Here is a 17,119-nt window from a genome sequence, read left to right as displayed (position 1 = left end):
TTACAAAAAGACATGCTTGGAAAATGTTGATACTGCAAGTCAACCTCCAACAATTATTGTGTTGTCAATTACTTCATTGTCTTCAGGCAAGAACTGTTCACAGCCAAAACTTGGACAATCTGGTAAGGAAAGATCATTTCAGAAGTCTTGGTTGATCAAATACATATGGCTAGAATATGAAGCATCTATCAAAAAAGTTTTTTTGCAAAAGCTGCAAAGAGGCAGATGCTAAAAATTTATTACAATTTTCTTCAGAAAAACAAGATGCATTTACTTCCACGGGGTTTTTTAACTGTAAAAAGGTTTTGGAAAAATTATGTCTTCATGAAAATACATTTGTGCATAAAGAAGGTGTTCTGAAAGTAAATTCTATCACTAAACAAAGTGTGGCCTCCCAATTGAACGAACAGTTAGATAGTGATATGAAGAAAGGCTGTTTATCTCTTGAGACAATTTTTACTATCATGCAATTTCCATGCCAACAAGGACTAGCAATTAGAGGGCATGAAGATGTAAACTCAAATTTTTTCAGTTGTTGGAGCTCTGAAAGAATGACATACCTGAGTTTAAAGATTTGTTAGGTCATTCAGAGTATAAGTGAACATCCCACCATATTCAAAACGAGATCATTGATCTACTATGAAAGTCTGTGTTGAGAAAGGTATTGGCTTCAATCAAGAAGACTGAACATTTTTCTATTATCGTTGACTAAACAAGTGATTCTTCAATTCACAAACACATGTCATTTTGTATTCGTACTGTCGATGATTCCTTAATCATCAACGAAGACTTTATTGGCTTATATGAGACCCCCAACACTGAATCACAAACTCTGTTTAATATTTTAAAAGACATTTTTGCTTGTCTTGATTTGTCAATGGATAACTTAAGAGGACAGTGCTATGATGGTACCTTGAATATGAGAGGTAAGTTCAAAGGACTAAAAAAGTTAGTTTTGGATATACAACAAAAAGCATGTTATGTGCACTGCGCTACTCACAGTTTAGACTTGGCAGTTATGGACAGTCTTCACTATCTTACATCTTCAATTAATTATCATTTATTACTCATTAATATGATTAGAACAGTCTTTAGTTCAGGATTAAATACTCGACCACAGCCCCTATAGTGCAGATGACATGGAACTTCGAAACCCCGGAACTCTGTGGCTAGACCAGCAGAGGGCAACAACAGCACTCCGCTCAGGTCAACAGGTCACCTACACAATGACATCAGAGGTCATTGTCGAAAGGAATACTATAAAGCTATTTTCAATGAAGTTTGTGAAACACTGCAATCTTGCATTACTGAGTGGTTTGCTTCAACTGGACTCTCACAGGTCATTGCAGTTGAACAAGAGTGCTTGCTTTCAGTAAACAGAGGTGAAACAAATTTTGAAAAATCAACTGAGTTTTTCAAAAATGACCTAGACATTGAGAGACTGCACTTACACTTGAATATTATAGCCAATATCATTAATAAGAAACAACTGCTCTTAAAAAACATGCGTGATGTAAAAAAGTACATTACACAAGAGCCTCTAGCTGGAGTAGTGTTATGTGAAGTAGTGAAGTGCATTAAGCTTCTCCAAGTAGTTCCAATCACGACAGCAACAGCAGAACGGTCATTTAGTGCCCTTAGATGTCTGAAGTCATATCCCCGATCAACAATGGGACAGAAGTGATTGAACAACTTGGAGATGTTTTAGATGAATTGGTTATCCGACCAGTCATCAATGATTTCATATTCAGCAATTCCAGTGAGACAGTCGACATTTGCACCTTTCTAAAGACACTCTAGCCCTAATAATGACATTTAGAGCAATATAAAAATTTTATAAAACAGAGAATTAAATACATACATAATGTTAAATTTTCAGTTTTGAAATATTAGTACTAGTTTAGTACTGTATTACTATAGTAATGTATTAGTTATTTTCAAATATTTAAATTTTTTTAGAGTGTAAGACCCAATTAAAACCTGCTATTTTCATGCTTTTTGACTGAAAGTGTTAGGCATACTGTATTAACTTAAAGCATTAACTTTGAGATACTGTTTTTATTTAATAAAGCCTGAGCCTTATTCGAAGTAAGCTTAAATTCGCTATTCACTTACTTATCGAAGTGATATTACTGTGCAACAGCAATATTTTATGTTTTATTCATTTAGGATTTATTTAAATATAATTTCAGCCTTTTCAGAGCTATATATTCATTGCCCTGTAATAGTCTATAAGCACAATTATTACTGTAAATTAAATTAGCTTTTTACGAAAATAACATACCTGTTTATGTTTTGTTTCTTTTTTCAAAGCCTAAAGATGTGTCAGGCTTGTCAAGTTTCCCAGAGTGTCAAGTTATCGAGAGTCCAGTTTTAATGTTAATCATATGAATCTACAATGCTTTAAAAAACTTTAAAACTCACTATTTTCCATCTAAAATTTAGAAAATTGCCTGGGGCAAGACCCCCAGTATGGGCCCACTCAATTTTTTTATAAGTCGGCACCCCTGGTGTGTGCACAATATAAATGAGGTACAATGTGGTATGGTAGGGTTAGCTTTATTGAATTTATGTATATACATGTAAAAGACATATAATTGTTCACCATGGATGCTAAGAACAAACAGAAGCCTCTTGTCAAGTCTCAGATATTGCACTCACAGCACATAAGCAATGTATATCACAGTGGATGTCCACACAGATGTCCCCTCCCCCTCCTTCACCTATCCCACATAGTATGTAACACTGAGGGGAAGATTAGTGTGGGGTTAACAAGTGCAGAAGTGGTATTTACATGTGTAAGTGACTGGTCATGTCATGGTTGACACTATCGAAAGACATGACCAAGCCATTTCTCGAAGTGATGCTATGCAGATGAGTGTGACCCATCATGCTGTGGGTGGCACTTTCGCGAGACATGACTTGACCGTTTCTCAATGTGATGATGCACAGGTGTGTGTGATTAGCTACGCCATGACTGGAAGACTTACTGAAGTGATGCTGTGCATGGCATGAGTGCTGAACAGGTGGTGTAGCTGCAGTTGACATGGGAAGCGTCTGGTGTGTCCACATGGGACGAGGTGTCAGTGGGAAGCATGTTAGCATATAGAGACATTACGTGCCAGAGAGACTTTGATCTGATCGCAGTGACAGCATACATTGAGAAGGTAGCACAACTGATATGAGACACTAATTTATTAGCTGGGGCGAACTTCGATGGGCATAGCCTGTGCAGTGGCTGACCGTGGGGGACTGGTGGTCATGAGGAGGCAGAAATGATGAGTATTGATCCAATTTGGGTCGTGGCTCGAGTCACTGTTGATGGAGATGTGATCACAGAGTCTGGCATTGTTGTGGTGAACATGTGTTGGGAAGAGACACCGAAATTGACAGTGATGGGTGGAGGCAAATTGTGCAAATGATGGGTGGAGGCAAATTGTGCAAATGATGGTGGTCAAAATGACATTGTGTTGGGATCAGTTCCTCTGATGTTGGTTGATGGTGGTTGGGCTGCATGATGGTGAGTCATGTGGAAGAGAAATGGCAATAGTCTGCTGCTTAATGATGCCAGTGGTAAAAATGTAAATGTCGTGTGACTAGGGCCTCCCGTTGGGTAGACCATTCGCCGGGTGCAAGTCTTTCGATTTGATGCCACTTCAGTGGCTTGCGCATCAATGAGGATGAAATGATGATGATTAGGACAACACAACACCCAGTCTCTGAGCAGAGAAAGTGTCCGACCCAGCCGGGAATCGAACCCGGGCCATTAGGATTGACATTCTGTCGCACTGACCACTCAGCTACCACAGGTGGAAATGCCAGTGGTGGCATAGCTGGGTGGTGAAGCAAGGCACAGTGTACTAATGTGTGTACTTTGCTGTGTGGCTGGATCAGTGACAAAGCGGTTGCTGCATAGAGTGGGGAGTGATCATGGTTGGATGTCAGGTAGGCATGACAGCCTAGTGGAAATGGGGCCACACATGCAGAGCCAGCATCCTAAGTCCAGGTTGGAATATCGAAAATACTGTGAAAAGCATAGCTGCTACTCACCATTAACATGTTACGTTGATTTGCAGACAGGTGCAACAAAAAGTCTGTTACACAATGAGCTTTCAGCCAAAGCATCCTTCAGAAAGGAAAACTCATGCACATTCACACAAGCAACTACACATCATGCACATATGGCCACTATTTCTGGCTGTTCTGGCCATTCTGGGATTCCTTAGCCCAGGGATGCCATACATGACGTTCTCCACTCCTGCTTTGCACTCACTTCCACTTAGTTTGAAGTCTCATATCTTGATGTTCTGAAATAATTATCTGAAAAATGACTGGAGAGCATAGTATGAAGATGATGTAGATCACACAGTAGTTGATTTTTAAGGGGAGGTTCAAGTGGAAAAGCATGAAAAATAATTTTAAAAAAAGAAGTTTAGAATTTTTTTGCATACAAGGGGTGTTTTTATTAGAATGGGGGGTTTTGCCACTTTATTATGCACACATTCGTGCATGACAATTTTTTTGTTTAATTATTAACTAAAAATAGTAGCTGCAATTAGAAAATAATTTAAAATAACTCAAAAAAGCAGCTATTTGAAAAACATGTCAATTTCTTGGCATATTTTCTAAGTTCAAATGTTAAAAACAAATGTTTCCAATTTTAATAAAAAAAGCTCTTGCTAAGGTCCCTTAAATTTAGTTGCCTTTCATTTTAAAGAAATCAGATGAGTTAGTTAATCTGTCAAGATTTTAGAGCACTTTGCATGCTGAAAAATATTCTTTGAGAAAGACATGTCTAAAGTTTGGAGCAACAAAAGAAAATGTTGTTTCAAAACTTTAGTTAATCAGTGATCCCAGGGCTGTAGAAGCATACTCCCTCTTCCTCAGACATAGTCTGGTTCTGAATGTGGTGCCATATTTTTTCAAATTGGTCTCTCTTAACACACTGACACATTCCTTGCTTCACAGTGCTTACACATTTTCTGTCAGATAAACCCAAAACGTTTTTGGAAATGGTCCTGAGTTCGAGTCTCGGTCCAGCACGCAGTTTTAATCTGCCAGAAAGTTTCAACGTTTTTGCTGTTTGTCCTTGTGATCATTCCTAACATGTTCATGGTCTTCAGAGTAGATGAATAACATTTTTTTGAACATACCTGAAGCTAAATATGGTGCTATTTCAACAGTTTTTGCCCACAATGAAGATATTTCTGTATCAGTTTCCAAATGTACACGCTGATGCTCTCATTGTCATTCTGTGTATTGTAAATGGTGCAACTTTTATACAAATCTTCAGTGGACACAAATTTATATATTGGTCTAATATTTTCTTGAGCTAATTCATTCAGTGCCTACAGTTGTCTATATTTTAGTTGGCTCATGGTTCCATTCAACGGGCTGTAACTCCTAAAATGCTTTCACTATCAAAAAATCCTTTTACAACCATAATCCTTATACTTCTGGGATGCAAATTATGTAAAAAAAATCATTTTTTTCATTGGTCCCAACCAGTCCTCCCATTACATGTCTTTTCCCACTTTATGGGCATTATAATGTTTTCATTGACCATTTCTAGTCTTTTTTGAAAAATTGTACCTCAAAGAGAAATAATCCAGTCACTAACCAGTGACACACTCTTTGTTGAATATCACAGTGAACACCTGACACAGTGGCATTACATCATAACAAATGCAGTGCCTACATTATTGTCATGTAGAAAGTAGACAAACCAATTAAAGTATCCAGTACATAGTTTTCACGGAACAGTCACACTTAGATATTGCAATTATAGGTGCTAGCTGCAGATTTTGTTTGGGTGATGCAAACAAAGTTATTAACAATTATGAAAAGGACAGATTGCCACTCACCATGAAGATGACACATGAATATACTGGTACAAACTGAGCATTTGGACAGAGCCTTCTTCAGAAACAGGCAGACCTCACACACACATGACTGCTGTTTCCAGCTGCCTAAGCCAGACTGCAGCTGTTTTATTGAATGAAAGCTGCAATCAGGAGAGGGGAAAGGAAGAGAGAAGAATAGTAGGGTGTGAGTGAGGGGGGGGGGGGGGGGGGAGAAGAGTGCTGCATGTATGGGGGGATGTGACATGAGGAGGCAGTGATGATATGACAGAGAAGGCAATACCTGTTCAGTGGATGGTTTGAGGACATTGTGTTATCATAGGGTGAGGCTAGGATATTTTCAGGAGTGGAGGATTTTTCATAGGGATAACACCCATCTGTACACTTAGAAAGGCTGGTGATGGAGCAGAGGATCCAGATGGCTCAGGTTGTGAAGCAGCCAAGAAATCAAGCATGTTATGTTCAGTTGCCTGTTGTTCACAGGGTGATCCACTTTGCTCTTGACCACAGTTTGGCAGTGACCATTCATTCAGTTGACAGCTGGTTGGTATCATACCAATATAAAAAACTGTGCAAAGATTGTAGCAGAGCGAAGTGTGCCTGTATGATAGTTTGTAGGTGGTGGGTGGGGGTGGTGGGTGGGGGGGTGTTGGGGGGAGGTGAGTGGGGGGGCAGCAGATCTGAACTGGAGTATGGAGCTTTTTTAATAATTTGCAAGATGAATACCAACTTGTAAATAGTGATAATAGCGTTCCAATCCATAAACTATTAAAAACCTGAGTAATATAAACTTTCAAATAATTTTCATGGAAAAAAAACACATGACTGTGCTATACATTTTCCTTTCCATGAGAGGTATAGGGGTGGGTGATGTGTCCCCACTTGCTCCCATGTATGGATGCTTTGAGCAGAGTTGGTATATGACATGCTGCTTTCACTGGAGGTCTGACTTTCAAAGGGATAGGATAAGCCTGTGACAGGATTGGATTAGGAAGTGATGGGACAGTGGATTGGGTAGCTATTGCACCTGAGTCTTCCACAGGGATATGATGCCTGTGCTAAGGGGCTTAGATTGGAAGTGGCATAGGGATGGAATAGGGTGTTTTGGAGCTTGGGTGGGCAATGGAACACTGTTTTCACTGTTTTAGGAGGTGTGGGAAGGATCTTGGGTAGGATGTCCCTCATTTCAGAGCATGATGATAGGTAATCAAAGCCCTGGTGTAGGATGTGCTTTAGTTGTTCCAATCTGGGTAGGTATTGGGTGTTGCTTCACGTGGTCCTCCTCAATCCAACATGCTACCTTCCTGGATGTTGACTTTGTCCACACTGACAGATCCTTCTACAACTCTGTCCACAGTAAACACACCAACCATCAAAACTACCTGCATTTTGACAGCTATTATCCTGTCCACATCAAAAGATTTCCTCCCATACAGCCTGATCACAAGGAGACAGAACATCTGAAGTGAAAAGAACTCCCTTGCCCAGTATGCTACAGGTCTCACAAAGGCATTCACAAATAGACACTATCCATTAGATCTAGTCTGCAAACAGATTTTCTGTGCCATGTCACCACATACCCCCAGTTCTCCCACCACTCCCAATAACTGGGTATGAAGGAGCACCACATTTGCCATCCATTACCACCCCATACTGGAACAACTGAAGCACTTCCTTCATGAGGGCTTTGATTATCATCATGTCCTTAATTGAGTGACGTCCTACCCAAAGTCCTTCCCATGCCTCGTGAAGTGATCTGCCACAACATCCTGGACCATCCCTATGCCACTACCAATCCTAGCATCTTGCCACAGGAATCATATACCCGTGGAAGACCCAGGTGCAAGACCTGCCCAATCCACCCACCCAGCACTTCCTATTCCAGTCCTGTCACAGGTTTATCCTATGCTGTCAGAAGCCAGAGCACCTGTGAAATCAGCTACACTACATACCTGCTCTCCTGCAATCACTGCATGGCTTTTTATGTTGGTATGACTATTAATCAACTGTCCACCAGAATGAATGGTCACCATCACACTGTGGCCAAGAGCACAACATGTAGATGAACATAAGATGCTTGATTTCAATGACTGCTTTGCAATGCCTGCCATCTGGATCGTCTCATATACCACCAGCTTTTTATTAACTGCACAGATGGAATTTATCTTTACAACACCTTCTCTGCTCCAAACACTAACCCAAAATCATCCTACAATAACCTAATGACCACACATCCTCCACCCAATAGTTTGTCACCTCTGTCCTATCATCACCACCTCCCAATACATGTCCCCTCACCCTCATTTTGTGCCACTTTCTACCAGCACACTCACCAGTCTTTTCCCTTCTCTGTTCCTCTCCTTTTCTGGTCCCCATTTCCTTTCCCTCCCCCCTCCCCCCTGCAGTCTCCCCAGGCCTAAGCCAGGCAGCCTTGCCCTGCCACCTACTAGTCCATGCTTCATCTACATCTACATCTATATGGCTACTCTGCAATTCACAATTAAATGTCTGGCAGAGGGTTCATCGAACCATTTTTATACTACATCTCTACCATTCCACCCTCAAATGGTGCGTGGGAAAAAGGAGCACCTAAATCTTTCCATTTGAGATCTGATTTCTCTTATTTTATTATGATGATCATTTCTTCCTATGTAGGTAGATGTCAACAAAATATTTTCGCATTTGGAAGAGAAAGTTGGTGATTGAAATTTCATAAATAGATCTCACCACAAAGAAAACCACCTTTGCTTCAGTGACTGCCACCCCCAACTCGCGTATCATATCAGTGACACTCTCACCCCTATTGCACAATAACACCAAATGAGCTCCCCTTCTTTGCACTTTTTCAATTTCCTCCATCAATCCTACCTGGTAGGGATCCCACACCACACCGCTATGTTCCAGCAGAGGACGGATAAGTGTAATGTAGGTTGTCTCTTTAGTGGGTTTGTCGCATCTTCTAACTGTTCTGCAAACAAAGTGCAGTCTATGTTGTTGTTGTTGTTGTTGTTGTTGTTATGGTCTTCAGTCCTGAGACTGGTTTGATGCAGCTCTCCATGCTACTTTATACTGTGCAAGCTTCTTCATGTCCCAGTACTTACTGAAACCTACATCCTTCTGAATCTGCTTAGTTTATTCATCTCTTGGTCACCCTCTACGATTTTTACCCTCCACACTGCCCTCCAATGCTAAATTTGTGATCCCCTGATGCCTCAGAACATGTCCTACCAACCAGTCCCTTCTTCTTGTCAAGTTGTGCCACAAACCCCTCTTCTCCCCAATTCTATTCAATACCTCCTCATTTGTTATGTGATCTACCCATCTAATTTTCAGCATTCTTCTGTAGCACCACATTTCGAAAGCTTCTATTCTCTTCTTGTCTAAACTAGTTATCGTCCATGTTTCACTTCCATACATGGCTACACTCCATACAAATACTTTCAGAAACGACTTCCTGACACTTAAATCTGTACTCGATGTTAACAAATTTCTCTTCTTCAGAAACGCTTTCCTTGCCACTGCCAATCTACATTTTCTATCCTCTCTACTTCGACCATCATCAGTTATTTTGCTCCCCAAATAACTTATGCAGTATGAATCTATCTATTGCTGTCAATACTGTATCTTTGAATTTGAGCCATATCTGGTCTACACTTACATAATTAGCTTGGAAGGAATGGAGACTTTCTCTTAGAAAGGCATCAAGCGAATTTTTATCTGCTGTTTTAAATAGATATATTTTGCATTTATTTTTAGTGGTTTTGGTTGATATGGTTCTGAGCCTCGCTACAACGACCTTGTGTTCGCTAAGTCCTGTATCCATCATGATGCTCTCTATTAGATCAGGATTATTTGTGGCTAAGAGGTCAAGTGTGTTTTCACAACCATTTACAATTTGTGTGGGCTCATGAACTAATTGTTCAAAGTAATTCTCAGAGAAAGCATTTAGTACAATTTCGGAATATGTTTTCTGTCTACCACTGCCTTTGAACATGTATTTTTGCCAACAAATCAAGGGTAGATTGAAGTCTCCACCAATTATAACTGTATGAGTGGTGTACTTATTGTAATGATATTCAAGTTTTCTTTGAACCATTCAGCTATTATATCATCTAAGTCGTGGGATCGGTAGAAGGAGCCAATTATTGTAAAACTCTACCCATAGTAATTCACAGGAACTATCTATTTCAACTACACTACAAGATAAACCACTACCAACAGACACAAACACACCACCACCTACTTTATTTAATCTATCCTTTCTGAACACAGATTGCGCCTCTGTAAAAATTTTCTGTTCCTATAACGATTTCAGCTTCAGTGCTTTCTATAAGTGCTTGAAGCTCTGGTACTTTTCCAACACAGCTACGACAATTTACAACTACAATACCGACTGTTGCTTGGTAGCTTCTCGTTGTTTCTTTGCTCTGTACCCTTTGAGACTGGAGCCCTTTCTGATCTTTCCCAAGACTGTCTAACCTAAAAAACCACCCATTCAACACCACACAGCCCCTGCTACCCATGTAGCCACCTCCTGTGTGTAGTGGACACCAGACCTATTTAGCAGAACTTGAAACCCCACCACCCTTGGTGCAAGTCAAGGAATCTGCAGCCTACATGCTCGCAGAACCGTCTGAGCCTCTGATTCAGACTCTCCACTTGGCTCTGTACCAAAGATCCACAATCAGTCCTGTCGATGATGCTGCAAATGGTGAGATCTGCCTTCATCTTACTAGCAAGACTGGCAGTGTTCACCAACTCAGATAGCTGCTGGAAACCAGAGAGAATCTCTTCCGATCCATAGCGACACACATCATTAGTGCTGACATGAGCCACCACCTGCAGTTGGCTGCACCTTGTACCCTTCATGGCATCCAGAAGGACCCTTTCCACATCTTGGATGACTGCACACGCAATGCACATTGGCTTTCTTGCTGTCCTTATCTGCCATATCCCTAAGGGGCTCCATCACCTGCCTAACATTGGAGCTCACAATGACAAGCAATCCCACTCTCCGCGCTTGTCCGGACCTCTCAGGAAGACTAGTCACTGCCGCAACAGGCAAGGCCATCCTTGCTGGGTCAGAAGTACTTTAAGCAGTGGGCAGAAATTCAAACCTGTTATGGAGGCATAAGGGTACAGCCTTGGGCCAGCACCAACTTTCGCCTTCTGCCCAGGGATTCGCGACCCTGCTATGGTTCGCCAATAACTGTCAGGCAATTGTCGATTGGCAAGGATGTCCAAATCCGAGGGCGCAGTGGTATCAGAGATCCAAGGTGATGCTACAGGTTCCAGAGGTGCCAAAGTGCTTGCCTCAGGTGTCCCAATGTCACCACAGCCATGGAAAACAGCCTGGAGCCTGTTGAACATGGCCAACACAGCTTCCCGAACAGTGGCCAATTCTCCCTGAATCCATACACAACAGGCACAGTCCCTATCCATCTGTAACAATTTTTCCCTCTCTTTTATCTCACAAGCTGTTCAAAACAAACAGGTGACTGACAACTATGCAAATTTACACTATTCGGGTACTACAATGCGATGTTACAACTCTCAGATACTATAATACGCCCAAAATTTGTGAATTAAACTATGCAAGTACCCAAAAACACACAAAGAAATTAAGAATTAAACTATGAAACAAATAAGTGAGCTAAGAGTACAACTTGCTGCCGGCTGCTGCTTATCCAGTGGCGGCATGGAGCTCACCAGACAGTGTTATTTCCTTCCCTGCTCACTCTTGATTGTTGCTTTTGTTCAACCTGTGTTGAACAATTGAACAGTTGCTGTCTGGCTGGAGCAGCCATGAAAGCAATCATGTGTACATGAGGTGTGTCTGCTTGTAGGAATGTATGTGTGTTTTGCGTTCTTTCCTGAAGAAGGCTTTGGTTGGGAGCTCATTCAGTAACAGTCATTTTATTGTGCCTGTCTGCAACACAACGTGTCATGTTTATGGTAAACAGTAACGCATCCTCTTCATAACTGTTGGTAATCTGACCTGAACAAAGTTGCTCTGATAAGCTACATATATGTTGTGTATATGAAGGTTAGTGGCAGACTTTGACATGAGCTGACATAATGATGTTATATGACTGCTTACCGGTTGCATATTTTCACTCTAAGCAACATAGTTGTTACTTCCAAGCTACTGGGCCATGGACTTTCACATACTGACCAATATAGTTGTTACATGTACAGATTCTATTGCCATATTCTCACACAAACTGATTGAATGATGATTAATGATTGCTCACTGGTCACTTATGGGTGATTTCGAGGTGACCAGTGAAAATAATGAAAAAGTATTATGTCAGTTGATGTGATTTTGGAAATAGCATCCATAAAGACAACAACTATATCAGTTGGTATGTCAAAGCCTGTGGTCCAGAAGCTTAGAAGTAACAACTTTTTCAGTTAGAGTGAAAGTCTGTGACTAGGAAGCAATCACTTAACACTATTATGTAAAGTTATGGGCTACTTAAAGATTTTCATACAGATATTTGATTTTCAAATCATCTAGGTTAAATCCTGCTATTTTGAATTGGCTATAAGGCTTAACTGTTTCCTGAATTATGAAAAATGTTGAAGGATAGTAAATTAAGAAGTTTGCAGAACCAGCTTATGTTCCCACATTGTGAATATCCTAACTACCAGCGCATCACCCATCTTGAAAATAATTTTACATCATGATAAACCACTCAAGGTCTTAATTAGAGGCCTAATAACTTAGGGGGGGGGGGGGGGGGTGTCATCTGAATCAGAAAAAATATGCTAACAAAGCAATAGTGTAAAGTTCAGCATCTAACAATCACAAAGCAAAACTGGCAAAGAAAATTATGATGACCTGACCTTTCCATGTCAGTTATTTCATAAGTTCATTAGTTTCAGGTAATTTAAAGTATGTCTGCTTCTGAACGAGTGGTGACAGTACCTCACATTCTACAGATTAGGTCAAAATCTTTTCCTATTATACACTGAGGTGACAAAAATCATGGGATGGCAGTAGTATTAAGTACACAAGGTATGAAAGGGAACTGCATTGGTACAGCTGTCATTCATACTCAGGTGATTCATATGAAAATATTTCCAACATGATTATGGTTGCACTATGGAAATTAACAGACTTTGAATGGTAGTTGGAGCTAGACACATGCGACATTCCATTTTGGAAATCATTAGGGAATTCAGTACTGAGATCCATAGTGTCAAGCATGTGCTAAGAATACCATATTTCAGGCATTACCTCTCACCACAGACAACACAGTTCTCAGTGGCCTCCAGTAAATGCCTGAGAGCAGTGGCGCTTGTGTAGAGTTGTCAGTGCTAACAGACAGAAAATACTTCATGAAATAGCCACAGACATCACCGTGGGAAGTACGATAAACACACAATTAGGACAGTGCTGCAAAATTTGGTGTTACTGGGCTGTGGCAGTAGACAACTGATGCAAGTGCCTTTACTAATGGTGCGTCACCTGCAGTGCATCTTCTGAGCTCATGACTACATTGATTGGACCCTAGATGACTGGAAAACTGTTGCCTAGTCAGATGAGTCCCAATTTCAGTTGGCAAGGATCGAGTATGATGCAGATTCCATGAAGCTGTGGACCCATATTGTCAATAAGACACTGTGAAAGCTGGTGGTGGCTTCATAATGGTATGGACTGTTTTTATATAGAGTGGTCTGGGTACTGTGATCCAAATGAACTGATCATTGACTGAAAATGGTAATGTTTGGCTATTTGGACAGCATTTACAACCATTCATGGACTTGATGTTCCAAAACAATCATGGAATTTTTATGGATGATGTAGTGTCCTGCGGTCGGCAAGAAAGAACTAACGATCAAGTTTTAACAAGCTTTATTTAATTAAACACAGTAATTTCCAAACTCAAGAACAAAAGCCAGATAAAAATTACAAGACAATGAAGAGAGATAATAATAACCAAAATACTACAGTACACAATTCCAAAGTGGCATTACACCCACCGAGATACAAATTTCTACAGGCTATGGTGAGTGTCTACTGGGCTATAGCCGAGCTGCCCTAGTTGTAGGTATGCACTGCCGGTCTGACTCTGCTGGTGTGCTTATTGCACTGGTTCTACAGAGTGCTACCCTTAGTCACATTAGGTGCAATTTGTGGATCTCTGTCACATGACTTTTCATGAAGTAGTGCTGTGTTTATGCAGAAGGTCTGTTGATGTTTACATTCACTGGTGATGTTTTGATGTGAGTTCCTGAATGGACGTCAGCAGCCCACCTTGCTTGTCTATTGTGTGGGCCCTGTAATTGACATGGGGGTGCTATGAAAGATGACAATACGCCATGTCAGCAGGTCACAATTGTTTGCGATTTGTTTGAAGAACATTCTGGAAAATTTTGAGCAAATGATTTGACCATCCAGATTGCCTAACATTAATCCCACTGAACATTTGTGGGACATAATCGAAAGGTCAGTATTTGCACAGATTGCTACACTAGCAAAAATTTCAAATTTGATTGCTGTAGAGGCAGTATGGCTCAATATTTCTGCAGTGGACTTCCAACAACTTTTTTGTTTTGATTTTTCATTTTTGCACAACATGGACAAAAGGAGGTCCAACATGAGATTAGGAGGTTTTATGTCATCTCATTGTCACTGTAGGTCTGTACCTTGGGAAGCAAGGAGAGAATGTTATTTGGTGGCCAGTATCCTCTTCTATAACACAAACAGCAAGCACGTATTATAACATATGCAGAGAGCTACTTAACTTAAGATAGTCCAGATATTGTGGAACAAGCTCTTCTGAATTAGTTCATGTTAGCCTCACTGCTGGTGAAGCACAAGTCCACTATGTACACTATTCTGGTCACTGGGTGCTGCCCAACTCTGAGCTCGAGGCTCAGCTAACTGTGACTGTGACTCCCACTGGGCTGTGACTGTGACTTGACTTGTTGACTCACTGGATGACTGACTGGGAGTCACTAGGCCTCCGGTCCATGGTAGCGATCCAGATACTGGCAGTCGAGAGGGCATTGGTAGTGTGTTTATTGTGAGTCTGTCGTTGGCCTCTCTCCTGATAGGCTCGCTTGCTCCGGTGTCTATATGCCACCCAGAGTGTTGGTTCCAGCTAACACCAGCACAGGAGGTATGTCATGCCTTCTGTCACCTTATGTGTATTGTAGTAGAATTTTCAGTTAGCTATGATTTTTAATTAAATTGACTTCTTGTAAAACCATGTGCGTCACTGCAATAAAGGTTACCAATATAAGCACTGTACAATAAATTTGTGCAAAATGTTGCCAGGATAACATCCTCAAACGCTCACACATTATTACATATTTTGTGTGCAACTGTATTAAAGTTAGAATGAAAAATCAATAAAAGTAAATGAGATAGTAGATCAAAATTTTCGAATTTGTTATGTCTCATACTGTAGAAAAAAGGATGAGCAAAGATGTGATGGGCATCAATATGAGAAAGAATCTCTTCATAAATTTCCATTTCAATTTCTATGGTAATATCAATGAAATGATAAAGGACTTTAAATCAGGTTCATTAGCAAACAGAATGAAGAAATATAGATTAGAGAGTATACATAGCTCTTTTGTTAAGTTGCATTCTCTTGATTGACAGCAGAAGTAAATGAAAATGTAATGAGGAGAGAGGAGCCAGAGGCTACATCATTCATAAAAAATAAACATTTTGCAATGCAACAAATCAGTGGTCCTTTTCTCCATGCTAGATCAATAGGGAAGAGACTGGAATAGATACCTGAAAAGCTCTTGAACCCCTGGCCAGAGACTCTTTAGCATCTCAGAAGAAGACTGAAACAGTGTAAAGTGAGGAGTTAATGAAATTAAAATGATCACTTGTGATTTACGAGAACTTGATGATGTATAGTGCCACAAAAGTGTGATAAATTCATTGCACATGAATGTATTAATCATTTCCTACTGACATGTTGAGAAAGTGCAGGCCTCCCATTTATGTGCCACAAACATTACATTTTATTTTATTTTTGACAGGACTGGAGTGAGGAACTGGAGCAAATGGCACACCAGTGGGCCAACCAATGCAGAAATGTCAGCACACCACTCCATGATAAAAATCGAAATACAAGTATGTTGTATTTTGTAAAAATACCCAAGTAAACTTACATAGAAAGTCTCATGGATAACTGTTTTATTAAAAAAATAATATTTTTGTAAGACATAGCTAGTCTGTTATAACTTTTCTTTCATTGTTTTGCATTTAATGTTGCAGTAGATCACATTATGAATATGCTAATCTATATATGACTAGTTCTAATAAAATCCTCTTGATGTTAGATAAATTAAGATAATTGATTTTAATCTATATTTACAATTGCTGCAAATGAAATCATTCAAATAGGACCAACAGGGGACATTAAGTGTATTCAAAGAAGAGTAGCTCAGACTGTTTTAGGCTGCATGATGCATAGGAGAGCATCACAGATATCCTGGAAAACCTTGAATATAGATACAAGCTATCTCATGAAAGTCGATTCACAAAGTTTAAATAACCAGAGTTAAGTGGGTAATACCTACAACTACATCTACACTTTATACTGTGCAAACCGACCATGAGGTGCACAGCAGAGAGTATGCCCCACTGTGCCAGTTATTAGGGTTTCTTTCTGTTCCACTCAAGTATGAAACATGGGAGGAATGACTGTCTGAATGCCTATGCGCATGTTCAGTAATATTCTAATCTCATCCTCATGATCTCTATGTGAGCAATACATAGGGGATTGTAGCATATTCCTAGAGTCATCATTTAAGGCTGCATATTGAAACTTTCAATTCAATTCAATTCAATTCAATTTATTAGTGTCCTTGTAGTACAAAATCAAAATGACATAGGACTTGTCAATAAACATTACAATTTAAAATACATGTACATGAAAATTTATAATTGAATTTACTTGTCACTTAGACATCACAATTTTAATAGAACTATAAGAACATTAACATAAAAATATACAAGTAGGATAACAACGAACAAGAAAAGGTAATGATTCTCACATCAAAGATTATTTCCATTCTTACATTAACACTGTTTCACACTTTCATAGAAACAGCAAGTATTTAAATGTGAGCAACTACACATATTTATTATGTCAGAGAAATATTAACTGAGCTTTTATTGTCAACGATTCATAAACTCTTCAATACTGTTAAAACTATTGTTCAATAACATGTTTTTTAATTCTCTTTTAAATATGTGCAGTTTTGGTATTATTTTTAGTTCT

The sequence above is a fragment of the Schistocerca nitens genome, chromosome 2 (genome assembly GCF_023898315.1).
Source record: "Schistocerca nitens isolate TAMUIC-IGC-003100 chromosome 2, iqSchNite1.1, whole genome shotgun sequence".
In the NCBI taxonomy this organism is placed as follows: Eukaryota; Metazoa; Arthropoda; class Insecta; order Orthoptera; family Acrididae; genus Schistocerca; species Schistocerca nitens.
Note: the sequence above shows the minus strand (reverse complement) of the source record.